General features: G+C 40.2%; 1 protein-coding gene across 1 annotated transcript in view; it reads right to left on the reverse strand.

Annotated features, from left to right (window-relative positions):
- Positions 1-19,941, reverse strand: part of LOC148891229 (glypican-1-like) — an 84,286-nt gene that overhangs the window by 38,297 nt on the left and 26,048 nt on the right. The window lies entirely within an intron of this gene.

Below are 19,941 nucleotides of genomic sequence, written 5' to 3' on the forward strand. Positions count from 1 at the left end.
TCATTGATGTCAACTTTCCGCTACTTTATAATCAACCGTCGAGCCAGCAAGGACATGACAGGTTAATCTGCAGTGGCTATGTTGGCAGTGGGCTCACTCGTCACTCGATGACCTGGCAAAGTGCAGACATAACCCTGGCAGCCGACAACTGTACTAAAAATGCTCACAATCAAACAGTGTACGTGAGCGAGTGCAAACACGGGCTGTCAAAGTTTGTCTGTAGGCTTACAAAGTCACGCTGCTTCGTATGTCGGAAGAAAAAGCGTGTCGAACTCCAATTGCACTTCAATGAGGCGAGGCCTTTTTTGACGGATAAAACGTGTGGGTGGCGTTCATTTACATATTAAGCGATGTTGTTCTTGATTTCATATTTCAAGCACATGTTCTCGGTGCTACACATGCACATTCTAATGGGATTGGGATCTCTTTCCTGAGCTACAAGAGCGAAGTTTGGGGCGGTTTAAAAAATGCATATGCATCTAGCTAGCTATCCATCGATCTATGCAACCAACCAAATACCCAAACACCAAAAACCACCCAACCCGCCTACCTCCCTCCCTCCGTCCATCCCTCCCTCCATCCCTACCTAATAATAATAATAATACAGTCTCGTTATATCGATATTGGATATATCGATAGTCCCGGTTATATCGATACTATTTCTATGCACGCACGGAGAAAATTACATGCAAACAGGGTCGGATATATCGATAGTCCCGGTTATATCGATATTTTTTCGGACTCCCTTGGATATCGATATAACGAGACTTTACTGTACATACATACCAGTGTTTGAAATAACATCTGCCCGGAGGCCGGGGGTGTGAATTTTATACTCCTGACGTGTGTACACATCAATTATGTGTCTGCAAAGTTGCCCTAACTATCCCTTAAGTGTCTCATCCGGGCCAAATTTGAATTGTAGCAATTAAAGGCAATTTCAGCACCTTGAAATGCAAAAACCAAAATAGAGTGTAAGGTGACATTGGCACCCTTCTCAACTGGGTATGCTGTGACTCTCACCCACATACCCGCCTGTGGAGAACATTATGGATGTTGGAGAGGTGTCTGTGTGTGTGAGAGAGAGAGAGAGAGAGAGAGAGAGAGAGAGAGAGAGAGAGAGAGAGAGAGAGAGTCTGAGAGAGAGACTCAAAGAGAGAGAGAAAGAGAGAGAGAGAGACGGGGAGAGACAGTAAAGAGTCAGACAGAGAGAGTCAGAGGGAGAGTCAGAGAGAGAAAGAGACTCAGAGAGAAAGAGAGAGTCAGTGTCAGAGAGAGAGAGACAGGGAACGAGAGAGTCAGAGTCAGAGAAAGAGTCTCTGAGAGAAAGAGAGATTAAGTGTCAGCGATAGACAGAGAAAGAGAGGGAGAGAGAAAGTCAGAGAGAGTCAGAGAGAGAGGGAGAGAATCAGAGAACTCGAGAGAGTCAGAGCGACAGAGAGTCAGAGAAAGAGTGAGTCAGAGAGAGTCAGAGTAAGAGAGAGAGTGAGAGAAAAAGTCAGAGTCAGAGTGAAAGAGACAGAGACAAAGACTCAGAGAGGGTCAGAGAGGGTCAGAGAGAGGGTCAGAGAGGGGGTCACAGAGAGAAAGTCCGATATAGAGTCAGCAAGAGAGAGACAGTGACTCACAGAGAGAGAGAGAGAGAGAGAGAGAGAGAGAGAGAGAGAGAGAGACACAGAGAGACAGCGACAGAGAAAGAGACAGTGAGAGAGAGAGAGAGAGAGAGAGAAACATCCTCAGGGAGGATAAATAGTGGAGATGGGATCACAAAGAAGCAGGCTGGAAAACAGCATGAGAAAAACAGGGGAATAAAAAAAGCAAAGAGATTTATGTTGAAATAATATATATTCTGCTTAGAGGTCAGCTACAATCAGTCAGCTCCTTGGGTGCTTCTTTATACGCCTGCACCCTGTGTATGCGTGAATGTGTATGTGTCCTGTAACACTTCCACACAGTCCAACCTGCTCACCGCGTGTCATTTGAAAGGACGTGCAGAAAATATGCACATATACATATACACACACTGGCTGTATTAATGTCAAGTCTCTATAAATAAAACTCAGCATGATTGTTTTCCAGAAAAAAAAAATGTTGCAGGTGCAAACATGAGCAAGGGCATTTATACACACACACATAGACACACAGACACACACACACACACACACACACACACACACACACACACACACACACACAGAGAGATGCAACACAAGCCTGACAGCTAGAAAAAGGTCGGCTGCAACAGAGCATAACAGTTCTAAGAGGCTCATGATACAAACATGGCCGACTCTATAAACCTCACTTTGTTTGTGGCTGTCAGTTTACATCTATTTAGGTGAAAGCATTTCAAACAAAAGGCAGAAGGAACATGCGCACAGAGACCAAACGTGTTTTCTGATTGGACGCATCGAACGTAAGCATAACAAACAGCCGTCTGTAAAAAAAAAAACACTTCCAACTCAAAACACTCTAGAAATTGAATTATAATCACTAATATAAACAAATATTTAATGTGCCCAGCTGAAGTCTCGTGCCAAACGCTAACTGTGACCACGGGTGGAGCTTTCTTTCTTTTCAGACTTGTGTACATGTGCATAGTTATAAAGCATATGGAGGTTGGCTGCATTGTGGGTGTGAACAATGTTGACTTGGTAGTTTGCGTTTACATATCTAGGTCGCTATTTAACAGTTCGTTAAAAGTAGCCAATCCTGGAATTTGGTGTAGCGAGTTAGTTAGGTGCATAGCTCGGTAGCTGGTGAGCAAGTTGGTAACCTAGGTAACTTTTAGCTACCTCAGTAGCTAGGAGTTTGTTATTATTTCTGTAACTGGTTAGCAAGTTGGTAACATAAGTAAATTGTTAGCCAGCTCAGTAGCTAGCAGTTTGTTATTATTTTGGTAACTGGTTTGCAAGTTGGTAACATATGTAACTTGTTAGCTAGCTTAATAGCTAGCAGTTTGTTTTTATTTCAGCATCTGGTTAGCAAGTTTGTAACATGTAACTCTTTAGCTAGCTCAGTTGAGGGCAGTTTGTTATTATTTCGGTAGCTGGTTAGCAAGTTGGTAACATATGTAACTTGTTAGTTAGCTCAGTAGCTAGCAGTTTGTTATTATTTCGGTAGCTGGTTAGCAAGTTGGTAACATACATGTAGGTAACTTGTTAGCTAGCTTAATAGCTAGCAGTTTGTTTATATTTCAGTAGCTGGTTAGCACGTTGGTAACATATGTAACTTGTTAGATAGCAGTTAGTTATTATTTCTGTAACTGGTTAGCAAGTTGGTAACATAAGTAAATTGTTAGCCAGCTCAGTAGCTAGCAGTTTGTTATTATTTTGGTAACTGGTTTGCAAGTTGGTAACATATGTAACTTGTTAGCTAGCTTAATAGCTAGCAGTTTGTTTTTATTTCAGCATCTGGTTAGCAAGTTTGTAACATGTAACTCTTTAGCTAGCTCAGTTGAGGGCAGTTTGTTATTATTTCGGTAGCTGGTTAGCAAGTTGGTAACATATGTAACTTGTTAGTTAGCTCAGTAGCTAGCAGTTTGTTATTATTTCGGTAGCTGGTTAGCAAGTTGGTAACATACATGTAGGTAACTTGTTAGCTAGCTTAATAGCTAGCAGTTTGTTTATATTTCAGTAGCTGGTTAGCACGTTGGTAACATATGTAACTTGTTATATAGCAGTTAGTTATTATTTCTGTAACTGGTTAGCAAGTTGGTAACATAAGTAAATTGTTAGCCAGCTCAGTAGCTAGCAGTTTGTTATTATTTTGGTAACTGGTTTGCAAGTTGGTAACATATGTAACTTGTTAGCTAGCTTAATAGCTAGCAGTTTGTTTTTATTTCAGCATCTGGTTAGCAAGTTTGTAACATGTAACTCTTTAGCTAGCTCAGTAGAAGGCAGTTTGTTATTATTTCGGTAGCTGGTTAGCAAGTTGGTAACATATGTAACTTGTTAGTTAGCTCAGTAGCTAGCAGTTTGTTATTATTTCGGTAGCTGGTTAGCAAGTTGGTCACAGGTAACTTGTAAGGTAGTTTAGTAGCTAGTGGTTTGTTATTATTTCGGTAACTGGTTAGCAAGTTGGTAAAATACGTAACTTGTTAGCTGGCTCGGTTACTACCAGTTTGTTATTATTTCCAATTGTCACCATATTCTGCAATGACTGACCAAGTCAGGTTGTGATTTATTAGCTTACGAGGAGAAATAGAGAGACAGAGAGACTGTCTCTCTGAGAGAAAGGTTGTCAATTGTTTTAATTGGTTGTTTTAAAGCTTTTGTTGAATATGAGACATTTGCGTAATACTTTCACAAGAAAATTAGTGCAGCTGTTTATGATTTTTTGATTTGGTATCTGAAAATGGATCCAGTTTGTCTGAGCAGCAATTGTTATGATGGTACAAGATGAAGTGAACAACATTAAGATGCGGTACTGTTTTGAATTAACATTTCCTTTGGATGTTTGGGCTTTTAACGCCAGATGTGAAGAGACAACCACAAGCTTGCTTTCATTACATATTAGAAATCTGCTTCTCATACATTAGAGATTGGCCTGTTTTTTTTGCCATTTCCTGTCTTTATTGCTTCTAAATCATCCCCGCAGCCTGAATAAACATCATTGCAGGCGTGATGGATGGGCAAAACATGCTCATAACACAAACGCTCGCATCCTGCATACAAATTGGAGGACACCGAACCGCACACGAATAACCAACTCCAAATTCAATGAGCTATTCAAATATATTTAAATCAATAGGGTTGCTGTTCCGCTTTCATCAACCTCCCGCCGTCAGGCCAATCAGCACGGAGGCAGCAAGCCAATCAGTTGCCTCAACAGTACCATGAGTGTGCGCGCGTGATGATTTAATAAAGATTTTTATTTGAAGCCCAGAGCTGCGTCAGGGTACTCTTTTCCTTCTTTCTTTTAACACGCTCAAATGCCAAACGGAGAACAGTTGCTTACCCATCCGCTTATCGGTGTTCAGCAGGGTGGAATGCTCCGATTAGTGGGATGCATACTTGCAGACAACCGACACTATTTTTTTGTTTCCTAACTGACATCAGAAAAATGTTTTATCGCATCAAAAATACCCAAAACACGCAGGCTGATATTTTTAGTCAAATGAAAAACACCAATAAAAATGACTTAAAGTGTCCCAAAACTGCCACAAAATGAGCTCGGAACTGGTGAGATTCAGAAAGTCCCGCCCCCATCTTCGTGACGTCACGCCAGGATACTCCTTCACAAACTGCCTTGCTCCAGAATCAAAAATGTGGCTTCAGAGAGTTCAGATTCGGAGATGCTTTCTTGTTACTCATCCTGTTATGAATACAGTGATTGGTTCCCAGACAGAGTGTGTAAGACGAAAAGTGTGCATCCCAAAAATCAATTTCCCATAGGAAACCATTAAAATGAGAATAATCCGTTTCCAGGTCTTCAAAAAACATTTCAACTAAATAAACCTCCAAACTACACACAATATACATTATTTTAGTTTGCATGCCAAGGTAAAATTGTCATAAATTTAACATCCGTAAACCGAAAAGTTCGTAAGCCAAGGGGTTCGTAAACAGAGGTATGACTGTATGATTCAAATAGTTCTGAAGAGGAAAGCATAAATGTTGGCAATCGATTAAAGAAGTCCTTCCGTATCAATTCGAGCCATCTGGACTCCGTGACATCACTTTGGGCAACGTCATCAACTCGAAAAGAAGACTTCCTGAATATTCAGCGCGAGTCTTAAAACGTAAAATACGTATAGCTATATGTGGTGCAATCTTTGTAAAAATGCCCTCAGTAGAAGTCATTTCAAGTCACTTTACAAATTCTGGATGCAACTTGTCCAGGAGTGTCGGTTGTCCTTTAAGAGATAACAGCATACAAGTCGAAATAAAAGCGGCACAGGAAATGAACAATACCACTTTTCATCTTATGTCGGTGCATAAATTTCCAGTTTTGCGCATACGGTTGGAACGATTTGTCATTTATTGTTTGAAGCGTCTTTGTGTTCATGTCTGAATTGCACTTTGCATGAATTTACGGTTGGTTTAAAGTGCTCTAAAAATACATTTATTTCTGTTGAGTTGTGACCTGCACTACTGCAAGCGGCATGATTTTACAGGTAAGATACCCGGCGCCAAGTTAAGAGGGTTCAAACAGATTTATTTGGACTATGACATTATCATCGCCAATTTAAATATATTTCTACACAATGTTGTTTTGGTGCTATTTATGACGACTATCCTTGGAAGATACAACATTTTCAAGTTATGAAACGCCTCAACTGGAAAATATTGCCTCTTATGACAAAAAAAATCTCAAGACACGAAAGGTAAAGATACAATATGGCGCAGGGGTCAAAGTCAAGACCCGGGGGCCAAATCTGGGCCGCCACGTTATTTTATTTGGCCCGTGAAAGAAAATCAGACTTGTGAAATTTCATGATGCATGCTAAAGACCAAACTAAAATAAGGCACTTTCGATGAAAAGCCTATAGAAGTATGTTAACATCCAATCAGATAGCTAGCTAGCTAGCTACCTTTCTATCTATTTGAGTTTGGTGGGCATCGCAATTGACACAAAATGAAATGTATTATTGTTGTTTTAATATCAACTATCTATTAGCTAGCTAGCTAGCTTCCTATCTATTTGAGTTACTTCCTGGTTGAGTGAACGCTGGCGCTTCTGGTAGCCGCTGCTCACCCACAGAAGAAAACTTATCCTGTGACTGTAAAGTGACCTTGAGAGTTTTGAAAGGTACTTAAAAATTAAATGTATTATTATTACACAATTTCAAATTGTCCCATGTAAACCACATTAAGTCATTATTTTGGACTTCAAATTTGAAAACTAGTTATTCATTAACTCATTCACGGCCAGACGTGCAAAAACATGTCCATTCCAGTGCCAGGGTTTTTGTCATTGTCACTCAAATTCCCGGGCCCCAGGGAATATTGAGCTTTAGGACTACATAAAAATTCAATACAGCAATAGAAACCTTCTTTCACCAGAAAAGTGTTCATTTCTAAATGATATGGTTCTGGAGTTATATGAGCTTGAAATGAGGGCGGCTATAAAAAATACAACACAATGCATACATAACAGTCATTATTTTGGAAAACTAGTTACAGATTTCGGTTTTTTTGACAACGATACTAGTGCAGCGTGTTCTACCGGAAACAAATTCCTTGTGTGTTCTACATACTTGGCAATAAAGATGATTCTGATTCTGATTCTGATACCATAAATAAATAAATACTAGCTAGCTATTAAAAGATAAATTCAATAGTTTGAATGGATTTTGACTTACGACCATTATGACTTACGACCGTTTGGTCGGAACTGAACTTGGTCGTAAGTCAGGTGTTACCTGTATTTGTTAATTTGTTGTTTTTTTTCTGGATGTAATATGTGGAGATGAAACATTCAAATGGCTTCCCTAAATTCATAATAGGAGGAAATGGTAACTACAACGTGGCCTGCGGCAAAAAATGACTTCAACACCCTTGCAATATGGGCTACTGCTCACAGCTCTGACTTTCCTGAACGCAACATACCTATCGCTGCAAGGCCATTATTCATTGTTTAAATCTGTCCCCAAAAACCATAAAATCTTGTATGTCATACAGGGAAGTGACCCGGGCTGCCAGACCCACAAGCTCACAGAAATAGCTTCCTCATGGCAGAGAAGGTCGAGGAAATACAGCATGGGAGTTAAGACATTGGGATCAGCAGACCAGTTGACCTTTTGACCGCTTAATCGAACCAATCACACGTTATTATATCCCATTGGGATACATTAAATTTATGGACAATCCTCGACTGCACCCACTGATGCAGCACTTCTATGTGCAGATCACGGTCAAAATTGGGACTAAAGTCTCATGTGCTGACGTGTAAATCTTAAAGGACAACCGACGTCTCCGGACAAGTTCTGTCCATAATTTGTAAAATGGCTTCAAATGACTTCTAATGAGCGTATTTTACAAAGATTCCACCGCATATAGCTATATTTTACGTTTTAAGACTCGCGCTGAATATTCAGGAAGTCTTGTTTTCGAGTTGGTGACGAGTCCGTACGTGACGTCACTGAAGGAACGCCCCTGACCGAAAAGAAAAAAAAAAACACATTGTCGCAGTCCTTCCATCACGTCAATTTATTTTGCTGTACTTGTTTGGTCTGAAAACCTCATGTTGCACCAAAAAGCCGCCAGAAGAGGGCGACCAAGCTCCATGGAAGGAATTTATCAGCATGTGGAAATTCCCCACAGGAGCTTGGACGCCATTTTCTGCCTCTTTTTGGGTGATACATTTCCCCCCAATGTTGCCTCAAAATGGCACGGAATAAATTCTTTAATTGATTGCAAACATGTATGTTTTCCTCTTCAAAACTATTTGAATAATATTCATAACTGGATGTGTAACAAGAAAGCATAACCTCCGAATCTGAAGCCATTGTTTTGATTCTCCAGCAATGCAAGACGTCTTGGCATGACGTCACGAACTGGGGGCGGGACTTCCTGAAAATGCCCAATTCGCAGCTCAATTTTTTGCAGATTTTGGACACTAAGTCATTTTTATTGGTGTTTTGCATTGGAAATAAAAATATCATACTGCATGTTTTGGGTATTTTAGATGCTATAAAACGTTTTTTCTGATGTCAGTTAGGAAACAAAAAACTGATGTCGGTTGTTCTTTAAGTCTATTTCCAGGACACTGGGAATTAGGGTGACTTTCATCCCGGACTGGTTGCCAACCATTCATGAGTCTCTCACATTCACAGTGAGTGATTCAGTGGAGGGTCGCCAACCATGCATTTGGAACGAAGACACTTACTGCAATTATATAACAAAGGCGGACAACGTTTGACCAGTTACCTAACCAGATGTGAATAGACTGTCTCGATGGTCGATCCCATGAGAAAATGACTTTGACAGTAATGTGTACTTTATTTTTTCACTCAAACTTTAATGGCTCGGATCATTTAATATTATATGACCAAAATGGGCATTAGAGACTGATTCCAGTAGGCTAGGGAGCAGCAGAAGTTACTCTGATGATGTGTCAGCGTCGAATACGACAGATATAAAAAAAAGAGAGAAAATGGAAAATAGTTGTTATCGCTAGAAGCCGCAAGGAATAAAAATAAGCCCACTGGGATTTACCATTAACGTTCATTGGTTTTCTACGTTGAACTTGAAAGTAACTTTAACCATCATGTAATAGGGACTTGGGAGGATAAGCAAAAAAAGAAACACAAACGACGTCTACTGGCATTTGTTTAATTACCCACGGCAATAAATGTAGAACAGATGTTGTGATATCGGAATTCAAAGCAAATGTGACGGTGTCAGTGTTAACGAGGAAATGGATTTGACATGGAAATGTGTCATGTTACACACATTACATGTATGTATAGAACATGTCTGGTGCAAAGACAGGGTGTAGGAACAAGCCTGGGTACATAAAACATCTATCTATCTATCTATCTATCTATCTATCTATCTATCTATCTATCTATCTATCTATCTATCTATCTATCTATCTATCAGTTAGACAGCGAGCTAGATAGCTACACAGCTAAAAAGGTAGAGACTGATTGATATATACACACACATATTTGTGTGTGTTCAAATATTTGACATTATGTTTTGCTTCAGTAAGCTAACGTCCCCCTAATTGAAAAAAAAAATTCAATCAAGTGTGATTCTGCTAGATTCCACCCAGTCGTCACAATTCTATATCAATAACTCACACAATAATATTGAGAATGTGTTTCTTAAAATCTACCTCGGAAGAAAAACAGGGTGATTATTGAGGGCATTTTTCCCCTTTGCTGTATTCTACAATAAGTATGACCTAAAAAGGTCTGAATTTTAATCTAAAGGTTTATCCCTAATGATTGCAAGCCATGGCATTATTACATGCGGTTTGAGAAATCACAATGCACTTTCCCATAGGAAAATCAAAACATGACTGGTCGTTTAAAAATATGCTTTCAACCAGTCTTTCAAAATTGAATGCTTACAAATTATCCTATCAATCAACACCAAACGAACTCTCTACAGACACAAAGAGGCCTGGCTCACACATTTTGACAACCACTTCATTTATTACCTTGTTATGATTGACGGAAACGCAAGAATCAAAAACTTCCACCTGACCTCTACCAACCGTATTCAGCACTTGAACATGGAGGCCCCAATCTGACTCACATCAATCTGATAAAATGAAATAGCTGTCAAGATACTTGATCATTTTCTTCCCAAGGTTAAGCAACGCACCTGAATCTTAAATTCGCAATATTTGTGTTGCTGTGCAAAAAAAGGGGGCTGGCGTTTATGGGTGACAAAACGGATGAAGAAAGGTTATACAGTGATACCTCAGCTTACGATCACTTTAGCGAACGAACTTTACGTCATATGAACGTTAAATTCACGAGAATATAATCTTGTTATAAGAACTCGTTTTCGGAAAAAGAACCAAACTACATCGCGCCACGGTGGCTGGCGGACTAGTTTTCTGCAGATAAACACCAAACCACACGGTCAAACAGCGCCATGGTGGCTGGCGGACGAGTTTTGAGTGCAGATACTGGAGGGCTCCGTATGCAGATGTGGTTTGCTCTCGAGTGGAGTACTTTTGCTATTAAAAAGACACCACCACAGACGAGTGTTAAGCCAAAGAGAACACAAAAGAAAAATTACGGTCGAGCAGAAGAAGGAGATCATCAAAAAACACGAACGAGGTGTGCGTTTGTGTGACTTAGGGTCCTAGTACCAGTATGCTAAGTCGACCATTACTACGTGTGGCTATAGGTGTTTCTATGTTGTTTAATCAACGGTCTAAGGCAATAGAAGAGGTTGAAAAACATCTGTTGATTTGGATTTGGACAAAAAGCAGCTTGCAGGGGACAGCGTGTGAGGGTATTATCGCCAAGAAAGCACGGCAACTTCACTCTGATATCATCAAGACGAAACTACATCAACGACCATCACAAAGGTAAATAAAATGACTTTATTATACAATACAGTTCATTTATTTAATTACAATACAATAGCACATTTATTATACAGAAAATAAGGTATATTTTGTGTAGTTTTTATGGCTTATTTAGCAGAAATTTATGTTTTATGGGGACCTGGGAACGGATTATTTTCATTTTATTGGTTTCTGATGGGAAATAAATGTTTGGCAGACAAAATTTCACTTTACACACATTTTCTGGGAACCAATTACATTCGTACGCTGAGGTATCACTGTACTGTGATTTTTTTTTTTTTTTTTTTTTTTTTTTAGAAACACGCTTGACTGACTGCTCTGATAAGCACGCGGGCATGTCGACTTTTCTTTCTCTCTCAAGTACTTAGTGTGGTTCTCTTGTCCAGTTTTATCACTTGGACACGGCAAGCAAACACACCTTGACGGTGTTTACGAGCGCCCAGCTGCTCTCAATGGTGGAAACCACCTGTCAGACTCACTGAGCATGTCTGATCGCTACGTACGTAAGCAATCCCACTCGATGGCCGTTATTTATTTAGTCCACTGTTGTTTTTATCTCCCCAATTTTAAACATGTTCGCATTGCTGAAAATTCATTTGATGCAAATTTACTGTCTTAGTTCCACCATTCTCCCGAAAGTTGGAGACTTGTTCTAACTTGAGTTTATCCATGTGTCATTTCACTGAATCATGTGTTGAGGTGGAAAAACCACTGCTAAGTCATTTGAAGGGAGGAGGAAAGAAAAAAAATGAGTAAAATGTCAAAGAAAGGGAGCAGCTTTTGAACGGGTTGACCTCATTTCGGAGTTTAGAGGACTGGGCGTGTTTTTTTGCTGCATTTGTGTAAGATGGGTTGTCCACTTGTGAGCTACCGAAACTTTTTTGATGGAAGGCATCAACAGTTGACACACAAGTCCTGTCACGTAGAAGAGAAATTCTCAACTCTCAGCTCAACTGTATTTATCGCAAGTATGTCAAACTCATTTTTTTATATCGATGAAAAGGTTTTTTCAGCCGTCATCTGTACTTCTTTGAAGGTGTCAGACGTTTAGATTCGTATCCAAGATGCTTCTTCAGCGAACTAAAGTCTTGCTGGTAGCTTCCCTACTTCCCAGACGATCGTTTAGACTCTAATATGGTGGTGTGAAGTTAGTTCGTACAACAGAATGCTTAGGCAACATAGGCTTAGTTATGCTGATGAGGTGATGCCAGTGCAAATAGGGCAATCAGGCCAGTCGTCAGTCAGGACAATAGAAGTCATCAGTGGAGCTGCGCGGAGTAGTCCTCTGCTCTCCCTCAACCTGAGAGCAGGGACCAATCATAGCAGAGTCCGGCACTGCCACGTCTGGACAGTAGGGATATATATAGGGCCGAAACTAGCAGCAAGACTTTAGCTCGCTTAACACAATAACAGTCATTATTTTAAATGGTAGTTACAGACGTTTCCCTACTTATGAACATTCCAGTTACGAACAACGGTACATATGAACATTTTTGTAGTAACATATGAAGTATTCTCTCCAGTTGTACATGTGCATATCTTTATAGAGCATATATTTTAATAAATGTTTATTTTTCAGTACAAACTAATACAGGTTACTTATACAAGGCTTAAACATACATTCCATACAAAATATCACACTGAAGCAACTTACGAACGAATTCACCTTACGAACGACTGTTCGGAACGTATCTCGTTCGAAAGTTGGGGATGTGCCAGGGTATATGTCATCTTCACTTCAATTGCAGGACCCACGGAAGATTGAGTTTCATGACTACAAAAACATTCAATGCAGCGTAAGAAACATTACACTTCTTCAATCAGAAAAAAAAGTTTATTTTTAGCTTACTAGAGTGCCCGCCTACTGCCCGACGATAGCTGGGATAGGTTCAAAAACACCCGTAACCCCTTGTGAGGATACGAGGATTTGAAAACGGATGGATGTTGAAGGACCCCTTTTCCAAAGCAATTAACAATTCCGTAATGGCCCATTTAATTAAATCACGGCACAAAAACACATCGTACGGTGATCACGAGTAAACCTCCTTTTTTCCTCACGCAAATAAATGAAGCTTTGTTTTAAAATGGAGACTCTTGCTGCATAATGAAAGTCCTCTGCGCCGTCCTATTATTGAATCCCGTTTGATGTCTCTTTTGCTGTTTTCACAGCAAGAGACTTAAAAGTTAAAACTTCAATCAATCCGAGCTTGAGTCTACATCGCAGTGTTATATATTGGATTTGCTCTGACCAGAGAGAATTTAAAAGCAACTTTCTCTAGTAGCAGAAGAACGTACAGCCAGGTCTTTGGAACTAAGTTTAGTCATCCTTCAACCATCCCGCCGCCGCCTCCTCACAATGCCCCCTGGCCAGGAATCTGGGCTCCTAAGGAAACAGATCCATACACGCCAGAACCTCAATCATCACGCTAGTTTATTGTTTGTGGGCGGGTGTGACAGTGGGGCATTTTATTTTTAAAGTTTTAGATAAATCTAGATGTTTTTGTTTCTTTTTCATGGCACCACACTCATAACTTTGTCACACCCGCTGTTTGATGATTAATTAACAATCCTGTGGGGAGTCACAACACACACGTGGGTATCACGGAGAACGACTGGGATCACATGACCGGATTCAGGTTTTTTTTTCCGGGTAGATACTTTACTTGAACGATGGCGCGTGTGGCTGCCACTGCTCACCTGAAGAAAAAATATTACGTGACTGTAAAGTGTCCTTGAGAGTTTTGCCAGGAAGGTTTACAGAAGTTAGCATGTTAGCCACACAATGTACATAGGTAACGCGATAGTTCCTTAACTCATTCAATGCCATTCCCGAATTTATTCTGGAATTTTAAATACAGTGAAGTCTCGTTATATCGATATTCAAGGGAGTCCGAAAAAATATCGATATAACCGGGACTATCGATATATCCGACCCTGTTTGCATGTAATTTTCTCTGTGCGTGCATAGAAATAGTATCGATATAACCGGGACTATCGATATATCCGATATCGATATAACGAGACTTTACTGTATGACGTAGAGCGCTATTCCCGACTTTATTCGGGTTTAGTTTTTTTGTTGCATGGGGGTGCCGATAAAGCGCTGTTCAGACCTCTGGCACTGTTTTTCCCTCCCATGAGGGGGCAGCATTTGCCTTTTGTACAGCCATATTACTCCAGATCCATATAATTTAGGAATTAACTATATTTTTCTGATAAAAGAAGAGAGTCTAAGGTTTCTTACGCTGCATTGAATATTGATGTAATCCTAAAACTCAATATTCTGTGTGTCCTGGAATTCCAGTGAAAATGACAAGAACCCTGGCACTGGAGTGGATTCATTTTGGCAATGAATGAGTTCATCACCACCACTGAAAAAAAGGGTTGTGCATGATGTCCTTTTGTAATTCTGTAAACACCATTTTCTCAATCTAGGTTCACAACCCAGTGAGTCACATCAAAAGTCAGATCTGAAAACAGTCGTGACACAAAGAAAAGCATCGCAATGCCAAAAACGTCAGCAATGCCAAGCTGTCTTTTCTGAAGTCAGGTTAGGACAGGCTCATACTTTCTCGCCATTCTTCGTCAGTGCAAGTCAGCAGAGTGTGTTGTCAGTACACAAATACGTCAGTGATATACAGACAGACAAAAAGGCAAAATGGCTAACAAAAGAGGCAGTATTTTTCGGGGGGAAAGATAGGGACGAAGACAAAACAAACATCCCAGTTTTGGTCAATCTTAGGAGGATATCATGTCATTGTTCTCTGCGGGTCACCAAGATCGCTCATGTCGCAAACGTCATCTCCGACACTGGCGACAACAGTGTGGGCATTGAGCAGTGACCAGCGAGAAGGCCCAAAAGCACCAGCTTTGTGGAAAAAATAAGAAATCGTTGTGGGAAGTTAGACGGCCTTTCAGGATGTTTGCGGTGCGCCGGAATCATGATGTCAGAATTCCACTGTTACATCAGATAAAAGAAATGTTCGATCTAATTTAGAAAATGAATTGTAAATGTATTCAACAATTCCATTTGACGGATTAGTACCCCATGTCCTTTTGGACTCCTCCAGAGGCGAGATACACCCTGGACTGGTAGCAAAATACTGAAAAAAAAATAGGTTCAAAACTGTTGAATGCCTTTGTGCTGTTCAAAAAGACTCTGCTAGCTTAATGCTAACATTAATGAACATCTGTGGTTCTGGTTGGGGACTTTGATTTTTTCATTCAATTTGACTGATTTGTAGCCGATGTGTTTTTGGGCCTTCTCCAGAGGCGAGATAGACACCTGGACTGATAGCAAAATATTTAAGAATTTAGAAAAAAATAGTTTCAATACTGTTGAATCCCTTTGTGCGTTTCAAAAAGACTCTGCTACCTTAATGCTAACACTAACGAACATCTGTTATGACTGTGGTTCTGGTTGGGGACTTTGATGTTTGAGTAAGTATCTAACTAGCTAGTTACCGAGCTGGCTACCTCGCTAGCTATCTATTAGCTGGCTAGGTAGCTAGCTAGTTGAGCCAAAGATAGTGACTGTGGGCACCAGGTAGCAAGCACCTCCATCCACAACATAACTAGCAAGTTCTAAAAAAAGTGATTGGGCACTTTCAATGTCAACAATGTTAGCTATCTATTAGCTAGATAGCTAGTTTTCTATCTATTTGAGTTACAGTAAAGTCTCGTTATATCGATATCGGTTATATCGATAGTACCGCTTATTACGATACTATTTCTATGACCGCAAGGAGAAAATTACATGCGCGCAGGGTCGGATATATTGATAGTCCCGGTTATATCGATATTTTTCGGACTCCCTAGAATATCGATATAACGAGACTTTACTGTATTTCCAGGTTGAGTGAACGCTGGCGTGTATGGTTGCCGCTGCTCACCCAGAGAAAAACGTATCCTGTGACTGTAAAGTGACCTTGAGAGTTTTGATAGGCGCTTATAAATGAAATGTATGATCATAATTATTAGTCCATTTGACGGATGTGTCCCCCATATCTTTTTTGGGCTTCTCCAGAGGCGAGATACACCCAGGACTGGTCGCAAACTATTTAAGAATTCATCCCACAAAATAGGCTTAATACTGTTGAATGCCTTTGTGCGGTTTATAAAGACCCTGCTATGTCAATGCTAACACTAATGACCATCTGTTATGACTGGGGTTCTCCATTTTGTCTATAAAGGGTTGGGCACGGTCTCTCAGTATTTAAACGCAGCTAAACACGGGTTGCTCAGTGACACGTCAGAACATGAAGCTTCTCATGTCTTTACGCTTCCAGCTTTGCTCTTTGTCGTTTTTGTGTCGAGAACTACTTTTACTTTTCCACTGCGCTATATCTTTGTTGCTGGTAGGCTATTTATATCAAAAACGGAGGCCGTTGTCACCCTTTACTATTTAACTGTTATCTTCAAACAATGAGTGGAACATTCATTTCAGACAACTAGCGTCAAATGCTAGCAGAGCATTTTACACCTTGTATAAATATTAGCCTTTATCCGGCCGTTTGTGGATGAAAAATCTGTTGTTAAGCCTTTTTGTGACACGCCGAAGGGGTTTGCAATCTAACAGCTAGTCCAACTGCCCATACAGGGCAGGCTTTATGGTAGCATTTGGACAGGTCAACGTACCAAATACGCGAAGGAATGTTTCTGTTTTTTTTCGCTCGGTGTGCCTCCATCTAATCCTTCTTTCAATCCCGGCATGAATGAGGCCTTTTCAGAGGTTCTTCTTTGACACAGGCAACGACTCTTACACACACACACACACAAAAAGAAGAAAAATCTGCTCTCCTGAACTAGGAAGTTTTTTTTGCGCTTGTGCCGAGCGTTTTCCTCTGTGTTTACGTATACATTGACTTCAAGACTTTAGATGTTATTTTTTCTTCTGTCATTTGCAAGGTGATTTTATGGTTCCTATCCGCCGCCTTTATCCTAAGATTTTGTTAGACACGCCTGTGCTTTTTCAGATGAAAACAATTCTATTTTAGACTCCTCTCCGTGTCAATGAGACTTTGAATTTTTCTGTCTTTACATGTTTGACTCTTCATTCTTGCCAACCACCCACCTGCAATGAAGCATCTCACTTCCTGATATGGAGTTTGTCATCATTCAAAAAAAAAAAAAACACAAGCCCACCCCTCCTTTTGAATTATTAATATGACTTGTGAAAAGCTTTGTGTCTGTTTCACTGCACTGGATTAGGATTTTTGAGTGCACCCCGCCGGCTTCTTGCTGTGGAAAAGAAATGTAATTATCAGATGTAGCCAGCCGTGTGCTTCTTAATTGAAAGCTAAAATAGCAAATTATCTAGTAAGGTTGGAAATTAAACAGGAGCGTGTTGTATCACAGCTCATCTTTCTAACATAATAAACGGAATGTCCTTTCCGAGGTCGGTGTCCTAGTGCAAAAAGGGGGAAAAAAATGAAAAGTTTCATGAATGGCAAGGATGTGGTAATGGGACCGGGACAAAGCTTTTCGCTCACTGGAAAAAGTCATTAGGAAGTGCTGGCTTGAACTGAAAGCCTCGATGGTTTCTTGTCTCTGAGGGGAGTTAAGGCCTGAGAGAAGCAGGGAGGGAGCGTAAATCGGAGGCCACTGGGAGACGGACGGGCCACCATCTTTGTATTTCTCCCTCGCTATCTAGCTAGATAGATAGCCACCTAACATTTGTTTTAAACAGCTCAAATGTGTCATGAAGCATCTTTGTATTTCTCCCTAGCTAGCTAGTGAGCTAACGAGCTAATTAGCCAGCTACCATTTCTTTCAACAGCTATAAGGTGTCATAAAGCGTGTTTATGTATTTCCCGTAGCTAGCTAGTGAGCTAGCGAGTTAGCTACCTAGCTAGCTAGCCAGCAAACATTTCTTTTAAACAGCTCAAAGGTGTCATGAAGCGTCTTTTTGTATTCCTAGCCAGCTAGCTCGGGAGTACATTATATTTTTACAATAGGAAGCTAAGTTGGCTAGCCAGCGAGTAAAGCAATATTAATTGGCATTAATTTGCGAACATTTCTTTGAAACAGTTCAAAGGTGTCATGAAGTGTCTTTTTATAATCTCCCTAGCTAGCTGGCGAACTAGCTAGCCTGCTAACATATCTTTTAAACAACTCTAAGGTGTCATAAGGCGTCTTATTGTATTTCTACTAGCTAGCTAGCGAGCTAACGAGCTAGCTAGCCTGCTAACATATCTTTTAAACAACTCTAAGGTGTCATGAAGCGTCTTTTTGTATTCCTAGCCAGCTAGCTAGGGAGCACCGTATAAGTTTACAATATGGAGCTAGTTGGCTCGCCAGCTACCAACGCAATTAGTAATTGCCAGCTAACATTTCTTTTAAACAGTTCAAAGGTGTCATAAGGCGTCTTATTGTATTTCTACTAGCTAGCTAACGAGCTAGCCTGCTAACATATCTTTTAAACAACTCTAAGGTGTCATGAAGCGTCTTTTTGTATTCCTAGCCAGCCAGCTAGAGAGTACCATATAAGTTTACAATATGGAGCTAGTTGGCTCGCCAGCTACCAACGCAATATTAGTAATTGCCAGCGAACATTTTTTTTAAACAGCTCAAAGGTGTCATGATGTGTCTTTTTGTATTCCGAGCCAGCTAGCTAGAGAGTACAGTATATATTTACAATATGGCGTTAGTTGGCTAGCCATCTAACAACGCAATATTAATTTTCCCGTTCGTCACTCTAAATTGCCAGTGTAGATCGATGAAAAAAAAAAAAAGAAGAGCACATTTACGTGCTGCAATATGGTGGTTAGAAATGACAGAAGTGAAGTACATAAATATTTAGGCGGATATGCTGAGGAAAAAAAAAAGTCCTTGACATATGGTGATTGAGTCTGCTATCCAATTGGAAGGTCATTCCAAAAGTGGAAGGAAGCCTGGCAACAGGCTAAAACAAGTGTGATAAATCATCTCTCTATTTATTTTGGCAGAGCCTCCCTAAAATTGCCAGTAGATCCTTTTCTCCATTCACTCAGCTCATTCAAAATGTCGTTGCCAATAATGTGACGATATTTGACGCCAAAGTCCTGACGCAGCATCAGCCACAATATTTAAACGCTACTGTACAGTGATACCTTGGCTTACGAACTTAAGTGGTTCACAGACAGAGTGTGTAAGGCGAAAAGTGTCTCTCCCAAAAATTAATTTCCAATAGGAAACCATTAAAATGAGAATAATCCGTTCCCAGGTCCCCATAAAACATAATTTTTTACTTTTTCATTTTCTAAGGCATAAAACTACACAAAATGTAATTTATTTCATGTATAATGAATGTGCTATGGTATTATAATATAAAGAAATAAACTGTACACCTTGGAAGTTGTGATATTGCAACAGCAACAAATGCAAGCAGACAGTAGAAACATCATTATTAGCTGGTTCCCTTCATTTTCTTTTCATTTCAAATTGAACTGATGGCTAGTGCGGGTTATTTGTCAAGCCACATTGATGGGAATTTTAACCTTGCAGTCTACACTCTGCCTTTGATCTATCAAAGTTGAAACGAGCCCAAATTTCACAGTTTTCTATCCATTTTGTCATTCTCTCTGTCATTTGCCTGTCTCTTTAATGTTTAAACCACCTCCCCTCACTGCTGCGTTCTTGACCAATCACGTGGCTTTAACCGACAACTGGGGGTGGGGAATAGAGGACCAAAACAAGCCAGCTGCCATTTTCTTTTAGGAGAACAGGCTCATTCAAGGGCAAATCACTCATTGTGGCAGCTCCGTGTGTATCCCGAAAAATAGTTCGTATGCCAAGGTAAAATTTTCATAAATTTAATGTTCGGAAACCGAAAACTTTGTAAGCCAAGGGGTTCGTAAACCGAGGTATCACTGTAATTTCCCCAGCCGGCAAAGTTAATTTGCTGCCACCTGCCTCCCCCCTCCCAACCCTCCGCCAGCTGTATGGAGGAGTTATAAAAAATGATGT

This window comes from Hippocampus bargibanti, linkage group LG11 (assembly GCF_051943395.1).
Source record: "Hippocampus bargibanti isolate YZ-2025 linkage group LG11, ASM5194339v1, whole genome shotgun sequence".
NCBI classification, from domain to species: Eukaryota; Metazoa; Chordata; class Actinopteri; order Syngnathiformes; family Syngnathidae; genus Hippocampus; species Hippocampus bargibanti.